This window comes from Columba livia, chromosome 8, assembly GCF_036013475.1.
Source record: "Columba livia isolate bColLiv1 breed racing homer chromosome 8, bColLiv1.pat.W.v2, whole genome shotgun sequence".
In the NCBI taxonomy this organism is placed as follows: Eukaryota; Metazoa; Chordata; class Aves; order Columbiformes; family Columbidae; genus Columba; species Columba livia.
Genome location: NC_088609.1, coordinates 5,211,136 through 5,228,337, shown reverse-complemented (window position 1 = coordinate 5,228,337; position 17,202 = coordinate 5,211,136). Strand labels below are relative to the sequence as shown.

At 42.0% G+C, this 17,202-nt stretch overlaps 1 protein-coding gene across 21 annotated transcripts in view; it reads left to right on the top strand.

Annotated features, from left to right (window-relative positions):
* The window catches only part of PTPRF (protein tyrosine phosphatase receptor type F), a 384,390-nt gene that overhangs the window by 74,692 nt on the left and 292,496 nt on the right, over positions 1-17,202 (top strand). The gene's annotated exons all lie outside the window — the stretch shown is intronic.

Below are 17,202 nucleotides of genomic sequence, written 5' to 3'. Positions count from 1 at the left end.
AGCACCATCCAGGAGCCTGCAAGCCAAAATACTGTGGTTTGGGGGAGCAGGGAGTTACCCCACACTTGGAAACCCCTCTGATGATAAAGGCTTTTTCGCTGACACTTTTTAGACATCTACCCCAGGATTAAATTTCAAAATGACTGTATAGACTCTCTTCAGGTCTTTTTAAGGATGGAATTGCATCATAAAAGGCAACTTGACAGAATGTCATACCATGTTTATATGTAATATATATAATTTTCCTAAACGTGATTTACCCAGAGTATGAATACAGCTGTAAAATTAACCAGGTAGATAGCTGAATAATTTAGCATGAATTTCTGTGTTGTCACAATTAAATGGAAGCAAATTTTGGGAAACTGTGGCTTGTTAAAGCTTGATTTTGTTCTGAACACCAGAGCAATTCTGGATATTATTGGAAAAGCAAGAAGTAATAGCGCCCTGGGAGGTCTTAAATGTGAATGTCAGTGCCATGTTTCTGGGTGCAGTCCTCCCAAAATGTGGGTTGTGTATTGGTTCTACGCTGTAATTGCCCCTTTGTTGGCTATTTAAAAAACAAAAATACTGACAGTGTTTGTGAGTAGTTCAAAGTGATCTGACAAAATCTGCTGGAAGAAATCACAGGACTGAGAGTATTACTTTGACCTTGCACAGTGCCTAGTTTGGGCTCTTTCATTGTGATGTTTGCTTTTTAATAAGTAATTCACTCTGGGAAATTTTTTTCTCCAGATTTCTGTAGCTGTTTAGTGGTAGTCTGAAAATTAGGTGAGGCTAATACAAAGATGTGAAATTGATGCTGAAATCGAATATCCAGAAACATGCTCTGTTAGCATAGAAGAAATAGAGATTAAGCAAATGTGACTTAAGTTGCGTAGATAGAACCCGAGGGAATGGCGGGAAGATGTGCCAGGGAAGGTTGAACCTGAGGAAACCTGAGGTTGGACATGAGGAAAAGGTTCTTCACCCAGGGGGTGGTGGACACTGGAACAGGCTCCGCAGGGAGGTGTCACAGCCCCAACCTGACAGTGCTCAAGAAGAGACTGGACAATGTCCTCAGACACACGGGGTGAATTTTGGGGTGTCCTGTGCAGGGACAGGAGTTGGACTCGATGATCCTTGTGGATCCCTTCCAACTCAGGACATCCTATGATTCTGTGTCTAATGGCACCACTTGGATAGACTGTGTTTGAGAAGAAGGGTATGGCTTGTCCCTCCATCTCCGTCAGAGCTTGGAAACAAGTAATTTGTAAGTAGTCCACAGTCTCTGCTGAAGTAGGTTACTTCCAGGTTATTTCCTAAAAGGACAAGGCAATTTGTATGAAGTGAAATTGTTTATTTCCTAATGCTTTTGTTAAACTCGCTTGTATTCAGCAACTAGATCCATGTATGTGAACAAAAATGGCCTCCCTAAAATACTGCCTTGCAATTTGTTTTGAACTAGCACTTTGTTTTTAGATAAAACAGGAAGTTTGAAAAGCTTCTCATCAGGGTAAGCTTACTTTAAAAATAAGATTTTAGTCAAATACCACTGTGCTTTTTTGTTAATTAATAATATTATGAAACACCTTTCTGAAGCAGCAGCATGTTTTGAGTGTTGTCTGCCTTTATCTACGCTGAGTTTGTACACCATGAGAGTGGTGGGCTGAAAGACCACAGAGATCCTGTTTTCTTTCTTGAATGTGCAGCTCCTGTGTGTTTAAGCAGGATTTTAGAAAACGTCTTCTAACAGCATCTAAAGTGCTGTTGGAGTCTGTTGCCCTAATGCAGTGTAAGGAGTTTACCTCAAAAGCAGCCTTTTGTTACAGAAGAAATTGGTTGCAGTGAAAAGGCATAAATATTGAGAAGACATTTTTCTGGCTGGATACTGGGAGGAGGCCTTTTAAGCCTTTCTGTATACCTTCTCTGTTTTGAACTGCAGTGTTCTGATTGTGGGAGTAAATAGCAGTGGGTGAAGGGGAAGGCAGAACCTGGAATTACTCGCTTTCGGGTGAACACAGAGACTGGCCCCACATGAATAAGTTGGTGTGGCTGCAGATCTGGGTGATGCCTTTGCAAAATAAGAAAACCAGGAGGGTGGTGAATGCGGCGTGGAATGAAGACTCGCATGCAGGCGTGTTGGTGGTTGTTATTGAAGAGATCAGTGATGCTTCGGCCAGTCCATGGGAGAGGCTGCCCCGGGCGTGATCTCGCTCCGTGTCCATGAGGGCTTTGGTGGGGAGTGGGTCTTGTGCCAGAACATGCCAACATCCATCTTCTATAGAATAAAAGCAGATGTTTTTAATTGATTAGAGAAGTAAGGGCAGGACTATACAGTTAGAGGGTGAGTCTGTCCTGGAGCGTGCCCATCCCCTGTCGTCCGGGGTGTGGGAGCGTGCCCATGTTATGGGTGCAGGGTGGGAGGTGCTGCCCTGTGCATCCAGTATTCGCTCAGATCGGCGGTTCTTTGTGCAAACACAATAAAAATATTAATTTAGTCTTTTTTTTGTTAAATGTTTCCCTCCACAATGCAGACAAATTGCTGTTGGCGCAGCTATTGTCTTTGACGGGTTACTCTGGGGATGTATTCGACAGATCTCTATTGCAACACATGGAGGAAAATTCTGAGTGGTCTCCTCTTTCAAACAATGCAAAAGCTTTTTATTTGGTTTTGTTGTATTTAATTAAAATAAATACACCCAGAGGCTTAAGCAATTGCTGGATGTTTAAAAAATAGAAATAGGAAGATTAAGCAATTGAAAAAACATTGTAATGCACAAACTTATTGTACAAAATGTATAAACTTATGTTAATAGGATGATCAAAATTCGGGGAAAAACATTGCTTAAATATTTAAAAGTGTATCTTTAGATCCATTGCCCTTTAGATCCTGTGCCCTCAGGACAAACAATAGCTTAAATTTTTAGAAGTGTATCTTTGGATCCATTGCCCTTTGGATCCTGTGCCCTCTTTTGGTGTTGCTTAATCCCCATGTTTGTATTTTAAAATATTTAGCTAAATACGTTTTAATATTACCCTGCTGAAAATTGAGTTGTATTACATGGGTCCTAATTTTTTCCCCCGTTTGCATCTGTTTGACTTGCATTTGAGTTCTGCATGGCACTGCATGGAATATTGCTGGTCTTGTTTAACAGCTTTATTAGGTTAGTGTCCACGGTCCTCAGTTGTCTTCTGGAAGTAAACTGGCGAGTGCTGGTAAGATGGAAAGAAGTGATGCTGGTGAGATGGTCCATAGGCCCTGTCACCTGTTCGCTGCTCTCAACCAACCCTCTTGATGATGATGACGGGTGTTTTAGGAACTTTGACTGTAATATTGGAGGGTTTCTCAGTATAAATATTGTCAGCAGAGACCAGAACATTTCACCCTTGGGTGTCAGACGGTGGCGCGTATTGAGATCTGAGTGGCGTATCTACATATTTCAACAAAATATGCTGCGTCTCCCACCTTCGCGTTCACTTTTTAGTTCCGCTGGCAGACAGATTGCGTTTTATGTCCTTTCTCTGCACGTTATGCCAGAAGGTTCCTTTGCAGGAGATAAATTTATAGTCGGTAGCTGATAAAGGTCTTTCTGCAGAGACGTTTTTGGAGCCATCCTTCCCGTTGCGGTGGCATCTCTCAGCCGTCTCTCCCGCGCCAGAGGTGACAGCCCACCTGCAGCATTTTCCACTGCGTCTTTCCGGGCCACGCCAAGGAGAAACTGCAGTTTGTAAACAGAGAATTCTTGGACAACTTGGTCTAAACTGTTCTGCTGACTTCAGCTATGTGGTCTCATAAAAATACTTTTTTCACGTAGGAGCTGTCAGGTTTATATAATTATGGGCTGCCTTTGTATGTGTAGTCAAATGCGTGTACGTGTGCATGTACATATTTACTCTTCAAAACTGACATTCAAGCAAAGAACAAATCACTTGCGTTCATGACAGATTTGCTGTGGTTTGAGGCCAATGAGTGCTTGAGCTGTTCTGCCATTAGCAGTGCTGTTGTATACCGGAGCGATCCCATGTTTTGATAACGTTACTTTAAGGTTTTGCAGAACCGTAATCGGTTTTATATATGTTAGCTATTCAAGTTTTTTAACAGTCTCTCAAATCTGCCATTTTACATGCTCCCTTTTTTTTTATGAATAGAGTTAGGCAAATGAAAAATAGCCTAGCAATCAGAAATTGTTCTTCACAAAAGGTTAGTAGTGAAAGTGGAGATGTGAAAGTACTTTTAAATAGCAGAGGTAGTCTTTCACAGAATCCCAGAATGTCAGGGGTTGGAAGGGACCTGGAAAGCTCATCCAGTGCAATCCCCCCATGGAGCAGGAACACCCAGATGAGGTTACACAGGAGGATGTCCAGGCGGGTTGGAATGTCTGCACAGGAGACTCCACAACCTCCCTGGGCAGCCTGGGCCAGGCTCTGCCACCCTCACTGAGGAGAAGTTTCTTCTCAAATTTAAGTGGAACCTTTTGTGTTCCAGTTTGAACCCATTACCCCTTGTCCTATCACTGGTTGTCACCGAGAAGAGCCTGGCTCCATCCTCCTGACACTCACCCTTTATATATCTGTAAACATTAATGAGTCACCCCTCAGTCTCCTCTTGTCCAGCTCCAGAGCCCCAGCTCCCTCAGCCTTTCCTCACACGGGAGATGCTCCACTCCCTTCAGCATCTTTGTTGCCCTGCGCTGGACTCTCTCCAGCAGTTCCCTGTCCTTCTGGAACTGAGGGGCCACAACTGGACACAAGATTCCAGGTGTGGTCTCCCCAGGGCAGAGCAGAGGGGCAGGAGAACCTCTCTGACCTACTGACCACCCCCTTCTAACCCACCCCAGGTACCATTGGCCTTCCTGGCCACAAGGGCCCAGTGCTGGCTCATGGTCACCCTGCTGTCCCCAGGACCCCCAGGTCCCTTTCCCCTGCGCTGCTCTCTAATAGGTCATTCCCAACTTGTACTGGAACCTGGGGTTGTTCCTGCCCAGATACAAGACTCTATTCTTTGGCATGATTTAAAAAAAAAAAGGCAACACTTTTTTGCCTCGCACTGAGTTAAATAGAAAAAGAAAAATCTTTGGAAATAATGAAAATTAAAACTGCCTGTGTGTCCTTTGTTGCAGCATTCTGAACAGAACTTTTGAAAAAAGGATACCAGTTGATTTGCTGTAGTTTGCTGAATTCTACCTCTTGATATTTTGCAAGAACAGAGCATTGTTTAATACCAAAGCGAGAATTTTGGCTATGCGTTTATTGTGCTAATGTGGTTAGTAAAAAGTGCTTTAGTATTTTGTTGAAGCTTATCCAACAACAAGATGCATTGAGATGACGTGCATATCTTAATAGCAATTTTTTCATCTCATTAATAAGGAGGAGATATAAAGAATATTATCAAAATAGTCTGTCTGACATGCAGAAAATGTTAAAACTTTATCACATTGCAGAAAAAATAAACTCATTTATGGCCGCACAAGAAATGATTATGCCTTGTGTTTGCCTGCTATAAATTTGATTTATTCCTGTAGTAATTACAGTCGCTGATTCAGTAAAAGTTGAAAACATGTTTTTTTTTTTTCCCCAAGCATAACAAGACTTCGGCATTCCCATTGCTGCTGCATTGCCACACTTTGAACTTGCTTAGCAGACATGACAAAAGGTTTTAATTAAAATACTAGTGAGATAAAAAGAATAAAATCATTTGTCTACATTAACTTTGTACGTTTCTCATAATTCTTTAATTCTTGTAATAAAGGAGAAATACCATGACTGAGATAAGAGGTTTTCCTCCCTCCTTACTCCTCGTATCAGTAAAAGGTTGTGCTGGAGCTCTGGGATGTTTTGCTTAATCCCAACACGGGCTCTGAAGAACCGTTGAGATGTTGCTTGTTGATGCCCCAATAAGTAGGAGGCACTTAGTGGTTTCATTCACCAGCAGGAACATCATGATCCTGGTATGGTCAGGGGTGCGCCGAAATCCATCCAAGTATCCCAGCCTTTCCAGCTCCCAAGTAAGCGGAGAACGACTCATCCTTGAGTTTTACCCCAGCTGAATATTCTGAAATTAAAGACCGTCAGCCACAAACCCGATAGGGCAGCTCAAGGACCTTTGGGAATTTTTTTGCCAAATACACAGTGAATTTGGGATGAGGCTGAAAGTAAAGATGGATCGTTGTCAGAGTTCATTAAATCTTTCCACTCTTTTTTTTTTTTTTTTTTGCTACATTTTTAATAAATACATCATTCTCTGAAACATGATTTAAATAATGATGTAAATCAAGCAGAAACGTTGATGTAAATCAGGCACTTTGATCTTACTTTGTTACATTTCTCAAAGGAGAGGTTAATTATTAGTAGTTTGGTAATTATTACATTGCCTTGATTTGCTGCTAAGTACAGCTTTTACAGTAAGGTAACACCTTTTGTCAACATATGTTATAATTGTCTAATGATGCCAAATAAGCGTTCAGATACTTCATGCTCATATTTTTGGTAGTGAAATATTTGTTTAACATATATTGAATGCTGAGTATATAGTTGTATTAATGTCAACATTTGAATTCAGTTAAAATGCATGAAATGATATTAAATTGTTAACTATGTTACTCTTAAATTTGCGAGATACATAAATCGAAGCAAACTTACTGCTTTTCACTTTTTGAATTGGTAAGGGAGTGCTTTCAACATTTAAAATAGTAGTGGTATTAACTCTGGATAGCGACTGGAAAATGGTTTTGGCCCTGGAGGAGTTTTTAAATGGTAGATCTCATCCTCTTGCACTTAATGTTTACTTCAGGATTGGAAAACGGAAACAAATCTTCATGCTATGTTATTTCTTAATTGATTTCTTATTTTGAGGAAATCAAGTCGTTGAATTGAATTAAGTGAATAAACTGAGATTAGGAAAAGAGCTATTTCTGCATCAGCCAAAAGGTCAATCACTATTTAGAGTTCGTTTAGTGTGTTACTTGCAGTTGTTTAGCTGGTGATTTGCCTCTCTTGAAGGCATGGGAAGCAAATGTAGGGGTTTTTTAATGTATATTAAATTTGAATACTTTTGATATTTAAGTTCATTTTAATAGTTTGTGTATTTATAAATATATAAAATACGTTGTAATGCTCTAGAAACATAAACCTAATTTTTATTAAGTGCTTTAAGACGTTATTTAAATATATGTTAAAAGTAAAGCGTTTGTTTTGCTTCTCAAGGAAAAACCCTTAGCAGTGTGAAAAGACTCATGTATCTGAGAGCTGCATTTATTCAGTGTCGCTTTCATAAGCATATTCCAGGATTAAAAGAAATTACTATTTCTTGTATTTGTGACTACAAGAAATTAGAACTCTGCCTATGCAAAGTTGGTCATTGTGGTTACTGCACTATTTGGTACTGTTAATGCACTTCTAAATATGCAGTGCTGATATAGCCTTTATAATTCATGTGGAAATCTGTGGTGTAGTGTTTTGGTTATGTTTGGTGTCACATTCCATTTTCTGTAGGTTTCAGGAGGCACAAATATTTTAGTGTGAAGGAATAAAGGTGGAATTGGAGAGCAAAATGGAGATGTAATGCATTTATTTTACTATTATCAATACATTCCGGTTTTTGGTGCTTTATTCACATATATAAAATTGAAATAGAGACAGCGCTGAGACAGGATTTGGGCTTATTTTACTAAGCAAAAGCCAGTGTTTGTATTGTAAATAACTTCTTTTAAAAGTGCTCTTTATTTTAATACTTTCTGTTATAGCAGATCGCTCACTGGGGATTATAACTCATGATAATTTTGGTATGGGAATGGGGAAAGCTGTTTCTTTGTTTAAAAATATGCTTGTCTAGATTTTGTAAGTATATCCGTACACCTTTAGTATGCATCTATAACAGATGCTCTGTACTAATGGATCTGTGATATAGTAAATGCGTTCATCTATTTTTACTTCAAACACACGTGTATTTTATTTTTCAGCTCACCATTAGTTAGTTGGCAGGGACTGGATATTCCAGTCTGAGTGATTATTGCAGTTCCAGCTCTCGTTTGGGACAGGAGCGTTGCTGCGGCTTAAAGGAAAACCTTTTAGTTCATGCTGATTGATAATATTTATTTCTCATTTTTCCTTACCCTTCTAAAGGAGGGGGAGGGAAAAAAGCAGTATGTTTTGTAGAGGTGTTAATGAAGCTTGATTATACTTAGGATGAGGGTTTGCTGGTTGTAGTTTGCTGGCTTGGCTGTGGCTGCTCACTCTCCAGGGTTGATGTGTTCTTATGGGTCTTTGGGCTTTGTGTCAAAAGCCTTGTAGAGAGACAGATAAACATCAGCTCTTCAGTGCAATGGAGGGCACATTTCAGGCAACACTAATGTGAACTTGGATCTAATAGTTCCTCTGAAATTCTCCTTCGTGCTGTTTATTGCTTTGCTTGAATTTATGCTGTAGCAAGTTGTTAACACAAGCTACTTGGAGATTATCCCTGTGTGATAGTCCAATGCAACAAATTGCAGTGGATTAAAAAGAAACAAACCTTTCCGTTGTATATTTTTGCATTAATTTTGTAACGTTTGTTTCTCATAACATAAAAGTCTTTTTTATTTCCCATTGTAGTCAGAATTTATTGTCCTGTGGAGTAAGCCGTTGGGCAACCACAGAAGGTTAAGAGCCACTAATCCTCAAAGAACAGCCCTAGTCCTGACTTCATGCTGGCTGTCACGTCGGTGGCACTCCTGCGACTTCACGTAGCAGTGTAGTTGTTTGGATGTTTTATTATCTCTGGTTCAATTCTGTACCCCTGTGCTAGAGGTGTGCTGTTCTTCTGGTGTTGACAAGAGACCGGTGTGATCTTTTTCTATAAAACTTCAAAATTGCCTATAGACTCTCTTAAAGTCAGTTCTGTACAAGAGTCTGCTTGACGTGGAGTTAAATTCTTGCAAAAAGGGGAGGTGGGGAACCACTGGGCAGCATTTGGAGAGTGCTTCTTTCTATAATAGCTCGTCCTGCACAAAGCAGCAGTAACCCTGTTCTGCTCTTTTTCTCTTTTCCAAGCTAGTTGAGTATCAGTGCAAGTGTTTCTCTGCCAACAGTGTTACCATGGCTGATACAGTGCAGAGAGCTGGGATTTTGGGATCTTGTATATGGAATGAAGTGTTCCTTCTGATTTGTGCTTGACAGCCTCAGAGGCTGGGGTGGCTGTTGAGGGATGGATGCTCTGGATGAAACAAGAGCAATTGCTCAGGCATCCTATCCACAGTGCCAGATATTCTACGTGCAAGAAAAGACACAGTAGGCTGATGTGTTGTGGTTAGTTTCTTTTTAAAAAGAATAACTCTAATCCTAATTCCTAATAATTAGCTACTCTTAATTCCTCAAACATGTGTCTTTATCCCTTTGATTACTCAATAGCTAATGGTAATTTGTATGCCTGTCATCGTCTCCTCATTTCTTAAACCTCTGTTAGGTTCTTGGAGACTCTGTTCACATTATGCATTTGTTTAAAAGCTCCATATACTCTTTGAGGGAGGAGAGGAGGTGCTATGTGGCAACTTGTGTCAGAAAGGTGATTCCTACTCTTCCTCCTGATTATATTAATGCTGTGATGAAGGGGGGAAAAGTATGAGTCTTTGGGGAAGTGGGAGAGGGTGAGAAAGGAGATTTCTAGTGAAAATGAATCTGTTCCAGGGAAATAGTTCATCTTGTTCCAAGCCAGAGCCTTGTTATGCTTTGCGTCCTCTCTTTTGAAAGAACAGCCAAGGAGAAGTATAGAGTCATATAATAATTTAATAAAAGGTTCTAGGAAGCTAGAAGGTTGATGTGGCCTAGGTGTGCTTGACTGCTGAAAGTCCAACCTGGTCTCTTGAGCAAAATTTGACAGAGACTGTTCCTGTTTAGTCATCAAGAGCATTACTATAGTGCTGTGTGTATAGGAATAACACAAGAGCAGTGGGAAAATACATTGATATTGCATCAGCTGCATGAAGAGCTTCAGCCACATCTTGTTTTATCAAGCTCATGCCTGTATTGGCCTACCAGTCTGGCTGTGTCAGTGCTGCTGAAATAGAGAAAAGCCTTTAATCAGTTACATCTCTGAACAAGATGATGTAGCTGCTGCCCTTCAGTACTCGACTGAACCGTGGGCTGCGAATCGACGTGCACCTCTACCCCTGCGATGCGGATTTGTGATTGTTCCTGCTCCTTTGACAGTATTGGGATTGAAGGTGAGATGTTCAGCTGTGCTTGGATAACATGATAGCATGTTAGTTGGATATATCTGAAAAAAAGTTTAGTCCCCCTCCCTCCAGCAGTGTAGACAAGATAAAAGTCTTTGACTTCAGCACTGTTTTTGCTGATCGATATAAAAAGCACTGTAGGAATTACCTTGTTATACTAAAAATTTACCAAGTAAAACACAGGCAGGGATTGTATGGGCATCACAAGTAAATTTCCTGGTCAAACCTAGAGTTCTCTATGGTGAAATATAATTATATGCCTCCTGACTGTCCCAGTTTGGTGCGAGGACACAAACAGGCATCTTCAGTTTGTAGCTTTGGCTACTGATTAACTCATTAGAGGTGTTTTGATACACTTGGCCTTTGTCATTTAGGGCCTGATTTTTTTCCCATGCCTCAGGATCTTCAAAGGAAATAAAACAAGTAAACAACGTTCCTAGGTTTTATACAGGTGGGAGTATTGGAGATGTCATTTCTCCATAGAGGACTTTGTAGCTTATTCATCAAAATTAGTCATGCTTGGCTCTGTAGGTAGGAGAAGTTGTTCAGAAATAGTGTGTTAAGAATGATTTGGTTTATGGTGAGGTGTTTCTGTGCCTTGTGCCCAGAACTCATGTTTCTGTGTTCAACTTGTTGCCAAGAACCTACTTCCAATATAACAGATAATCAAGGAATATTAGGGATTGGAAGGGACCTTGAAGGATCATCTAGTCCAATCCCCCTGCTGGAGTGGGGTTTATCTTCTGTAAAAGACTACCAAGAAACCAAATGTTCATCAGCTTTTTGTTGTTGTTGTTTAAAATGAGGAAAGCTATGGAAGATTAGGCAAAGTGCGTTTATTTTAGTAGTTCTGCTTTGGCTAAAAAAGTCTTGGATGTTGGTGGTTGTTTGGATGGTGTTGAGTGCTCATCTGCCTTCCACCTCAAAGGGATCTGCAACCAGAAAGGTCACTAGCACATCAGGACATAGATGCTTCGTGCATCTCTATGGTTATAATGGGTCTTTATCACTTAAGCCAAGCACGAAATGCCAACTCCTCCAGCTCTAGAAATACTCATATGACTCAGTATGGTGAAGGGCCTTGCAAAAATTTGCCCAGTGGTGCCAAAAGAAAGAACATGTTGTTTCTGCCACAGTGTTGTATGCTTTCTTGCTTCCGCAGTGTGTGAGGATGCTGTGTTAGATGGCTTGGAAGCTCCAGGGCTGTTGCTGGCGTTCTTGTCGCAGTGGGCAGGAGCAGGGATTCTTCTTAGCCACGTGCCTGGGGTTTTTTGAGTGCAGCCCTTTTGAGCACTTCTGAAGCACGTGGGTTTCCTCTGTACAATCATGGCTTGGTTCTCCACAGTCTAACTAGCCCTTCATTTGAATCATGCATTTTGTTGTCTTTTGTGTTTTGTATACATTGAAGTCTGAAGTGATTGCTGAGCTGAGAGCTCCCCTGTGACCCAGAATTACATTTTCCGTACAGATAAACTGCCACTTGAAATCATAAAGGGTGTTTGTTGGTGTGGTTTTTTTATTGTTCTGTCCTTCTGCCCAGTTCTGTTTTGTACTTGGAGAAGCCATGATATTCTTTTGATATCTGTGGAGTTCTTGAATAAATTAATTTACAATTTGGAAAACAAACTCACTTTGTGCTGTAGTATCAAGACAAAAGAAGCTTCAACACTAACCCTGCATAGCTAAGACCAATGTAGCTCAGCTATGTGCAAATCAACTGTTTCTTCATCTTCTTAAATCAGTTTTCTCACTGATATGCAGAATATAAGATTGGTTCTCTATTGTACAATATACAATTTCTGCAAGCCAGATATTCACCAAAGGTAACATTAGACACTGAGCGAATAATTGTTTCCTGTCACACTGCATTAGTAACTGGGAAGAAAGTGTTTCCTAATCTGTACTTGTGCAGAGCTAAATATAGCTCCAGTGAAGCTTAACTTCAGCTTCAGCCATTCAAGTCCCTAAGAAATTCAGCACCATGTTTGTCAGTCACTGGGGAGTGACTAGACATTCTTGCATGCTTCTTGCCCTCCCACTTTTGAGTTTTATAATCATAGGAACTTGAACGTGAGGCTGACCAAACTCTCAGAAAATCCTGATGGTCCTGGGCTGTTGCTCTCTGCAGGAGTTTTAGGATAGGAAACCCTGGCTGCACCTCCTCCATTCGATACTGGACCAAGTTAAATTGCCCTGTGGTTATGTTTTCCAGCAAAAACTGCTCTGATTCACCTTAAATCTGTTATATATACTTGTTCTACTCTGTAGTTCTTCTGTAGAGATGATGGCATGATGCATAAGAGCTTAAAAAAACTTGCTAAAAAGTATTCAGATTGTGTACCAATGAAATCATGCTGCGTACCTGGTAAGAAAAACCTGATGTCGTAGAAAGGTGTGTTGAATAGATTGTGTCTCCTCCTTGGGAACACCACAAGCTGATGTCTCTGCCGTGGTATTAAGTCTGTCAACTGTGGGATAACAACCTTCGTGCTACATCTGCACCGAAAAGGCTGCAGCTTCCTGAGGCAATGGAATGCCACACGCTGGGCTTTGGAGCTTGAGTCCTTTTCTTTTGGCTGGCATCTCTGAGGAGGATGCTTTGAGTTCATCTCTTCTGAGGAGGCCAGGAGTGAACCCTGACTGAAGAAGTTAGTCCCGTACGTTTTTTCATTGGTGTTTGAATTCGCCAGGATAAGCTTATCCTCCCCAGTGCCTCTGCGTGACAGTGAGCAGGATGAGTGTGGTTTAGAGGTCTGAGGGGATTTTACATCCAGGGTTCGTAGAGAGATGAAGACAGTACTTACTCATTCACCTGTGTCACTTTTTCAACCACAAGTGTGCCACTGACTTGTTCCTTTTATCAGTGCTCTGCCCAACTTTCTCATGTTATGGGTGACACATATAATTAGGAGGAGTAGGGGACAGGTTTGTGGTTGCTATTGAGGAGGAGTCCTGTGTACCCAGCACTGGCTGTCTGCCTGCACATGTACCTCTCACCTTCAGAGAGATCCTTTGAGAAAGTGATCTGAAGAAATCCAAAGAAAATTGCTTAGGTTTGTAACAGCTTTCCTCCTGGCAGGTGGATCTTTATTTATACTGTAGGATGTGACAGGCAATTCCTTGTGCCTCGGCTCTGTCTAAAATGTGAGCGATCGCAGGAAACGCGAATGATTGCGTTAGAAACTTTCCGTCCTCTGGTGAGGAGAGTGTTTCAGCTTGAACTCTACCCTCACTGAGATCTTTGAAGTTTGGATCTTTAAACCATTCTCCACTCCAAAGACCTACCAGTGCAGTTGTCATCCTTCCCATCTGAAATGGGCTGGACCAGGCTCCCTTCAGAGGCCATTAAAGCTGCTCGTTTCATCCTCCAGAGAGGTCGGCAGAGAAAGACATAAGTAAGTAATTATTCCCTGCCTCTCCTCCCAGGAGCTGAGGGAGCTATGGAAGTTGGAACATCATTAAATCTCTGCGCAGCGCGGAGGGGCTGGAAGCCTCCGCAGCCCGGGAGCCTCGTGGCATGTGGCTGAGTAACAGGTGGTATTTAGAAACTGATTAATATTTATGAATAACAATGCACTATTGGTAAGAAAACAAATCAGGCTGTGTGTGAATATTTATGATGAAGACTTTCAACACTGCTCGGGTCGTGCGGTGCTGCGTCTCCTCTCGTGTCACAACATTTCACACCGGGGTGGAAATCTCTGCCGTGCCGAGCCGCCCTGCGGGGCTCATCCAGCCAAGCTGCTCCGCCAAGTCTATGCTTTCAGAAGAGTATTCTCACCGGGTTGATATTAGTGGGCCACTAGGTCCCTCACATTTTAAATACCCTTTGCTGGTGGAGTAAGCCATGCAATTTAACTTGAGATTTCATCCCATTAAGAGCTGAGCCGTGCACAGAGATAATGCTATGTTTGAAGAGAAAGCAGGTGTTAAAGGTTGTTCTCCCTCTTAATGTTGGGCACGAGTTTTTTACAGTAGATCAAACTTGCCTAATGTAATCTTCATAATGCTTTCATTTAAAAATGCTCCCTGTGGTTTGTATTTGTGGAACTGAAAGAGCACAATCTACTTTGTAGCTTGGTGGGGCGGGGTGTTCGATTGAACATATGTTCACACTGTCATTTGGGAAAGATAATAGGTTTTTAACCTCTGTCAGTGTTAGACTGAGGTATTTATGGAGCTCTATTAAAGCTGTGCCTAGGCAGCTAACCTTGTGATGCAGGTTTTTCACAATTTGCCATTTTCTTGTGATAAGTTACGGCTTTTCTTGGCCTCTCGCAGTGCGTCTTGCTGTGTCAGCCAGCATGGGAGCTCACCCATAAACGAGGATTTCCTTGCTGTTGTCAATGCTGCATGAAATGCTCGTGGCTACTGATATTGTCTGTTCAGTAAATACTGTCACGTAGATTTAAAAAGCAACCTTGAAGAGTTTCAGAAAATGCTCTTCTGGGTTTGAAAAGCGGAAACTGGCAGAAACGATGGAGAGTTTGGCTGCAGAGGTTCCAGGTGCAGCTGCAGGTGCTGAGCCCTTTATTCTTGCCGCCCTCGAGTTTAACTTGAGGAAGGGGGAAGCGGTGTGTAATTCAGTGTGTCTCTTTAGACAACCTAAATTCGCATGATGGAGACTGCAGTGCGCTTCACGGGGACGGTTATCTCCAGTGAACTGCCATTAGCCCTCTCGTCACTGCTGATTAAGTTTTTTGTTAATGTTTAATCCTCCAAAGCAAATGCCTAATGTTTATATTGCCCTTTCCCTGTATAAGCAGAACCTGTTTTATAAAGTTGGCTGCTACATCCAAAACTGGATCAGTGTAAAATTCTAAATATACATGTCAGACAATCAGATGCAAAGAAGATCAGAGCATAAACGATCCCTTCACTTTGCACAGGTCCTGTTTTGGCAGGGGTTTCCAGGGGTCTCAAATCGCATACTAAACAGTGCTTGGTATAACTGAGAGTATATTCTATCGTCATCTTAAAATTCTTTGCTTTCTGTCTCAGTATTTCCAGTGTAGAAAAGATACTTTGTGTGTGGTGTGTTTCCCCTTGCTTTTCTAGTTGTAGGGGTAGCTGAGAATAGTTGACTTCAGCTGCCCCTCCTATGCAAATGCAAAATCTGCTTAGGCTTTTGTGGGACAAAGGAGTTTTTAGTGAAATATATGCATGCGTACCATGGATGACTGCAACTCTGTGTGTTGGAACTATAGGAAATTCCATAGTGTTTCCAAAGAATAAATTCAAAAGAAATGAATAAAAAGCGATGCAACAATTAGCGGCAGAGGCTGAAATGTTTAAGGGAGGATATTAATTTAAATTGTTGTCTTACAGAAATTTCAAGTATTTTTATACATTTAATAAACGGTTGCCATTTAAGTAGCTTGGGTATCCTTCTCTGTATACAACGTGTCCTGGTGTTTAACAAACCACTTATTTTTGGGTGGATTCCACTCAGATGTGATTGCCATTCTTCATACAAAGACTGGCTGGTAAAGAGAGTGAAAAGAGCCAGTACTGATAATTATGGGGGAAGGGAAAAACCAGATTTGTGTGATCTGTCTTTATTCACTTATTATGGTTAGTCTTGATCACGGGCATCAACGTGGACGTGTGGATGTCTGAAAGAGGGCTTTCCTCAAATCCCAGGGATCCTGGCAGGAGATGCCAGGCTGCTTCTGTGAAATTCTGGCCCGAGGGATGGAGCCTGACAGTGTGGGACAGTTGCTGGTGGGAGCTGGTGACCTGGCACCGAGGGAGAGATGCTGGGGCAGAAAATTGGGCTCCTGCGTGAGAGGGGAAAAAAACCCAAACTTAAGACATGTTGTAGACAAGGGAGCTTGCAGGGACCAAAGAAAGAGGGACGGCCTGGTCGAAGATATGAAAAGCATATTGAGGAGCATTGTGGATAGATATTGGCAGGGTAAGACCTCCAGGTTTAAAACATGAACATGCTCTGAGTGACTGCAGTGAATGCTGCCAATGTGTGCCAGAAGTAAATATAGTAGAGTAAGCACGGCTACAGAGTCATTGAAGTCAACACTGCATAACATAAAATTGCATAATATATTTGTTTGTCAAGGTTATTAGAGCACAGTTTTAAATGGATCAGAGTCCTTGGAAAGGTGACTGTATTCTGGTTCCCTGGGTTGGCACTTCCAACAGGTCCCAGTCTGATCTGGCAGCAGAAGGGGTGAGCTTGTCCTTCCCCTCCCACCAGCTCCAGCGCTTCTCCAGACGCTCAGGAGCCGGTTCCACTCGCTCTGCTGTGGGAAGGGATCTGCCCTCTCTCCGCAGAAATAAAAAAGAACAAGGGACTTTTCTTGTCCTGGTTAGCTCAGGTTGTGAGGGAATGAGAGGAGGTCTCCAGGTGGTGTGTGGCCAGAGGGTAGGTGGAGTGAGGGGCTGTGGGCGAGCAGGCTGTCTCAGCCCCATGTCCCACCAGAGCGCTGGAGCGCACCGGCAGCATCCTCTCCCTCTCACGGTGAGGATACAGTCGGTATATGATGCAGCAACCATCAGAGACCGGGATCTCAGGGCACTGTCACACTTTCTGAAAGTGTACTGAAACTGTTTACGAAATGAGTACTTTGTAAATGATAAAGGCTAAATAATGCATTCTACACATTTGCATAATTTTGAATTGCATATCCTTCTGAGGGCTGTAGTCATTTGGCTCACGTTAGAGAAAGCTTAATGGTGTAATCGAGCTCAAGCCGTTGCTTGCCGAGCTGAGTTGACACAGAAGATAGGAGGTGTGTTTTTGGGGAGGCTGTGCATGCTCCCTGCAGTGTCCCCGTCCCCGTGGAGCAGTGCCCCAAAGGCTCAGAGCACTGCAGGTAGGACAGGTGGGAGGCACAGTCAGGGCTCTGAAGGATCAGGGTGTCTTTCAGAAGGAGCTTGAGACCTGGAAGTGGGACATATCTCCATGCTGATAGCATGCCAGGTCATGACATTAGGAGGCATTAGTAGGGAAAAAAACCCTTTGTTGTGAGCTGGGTAGGATGGAGGGAGTTACCAG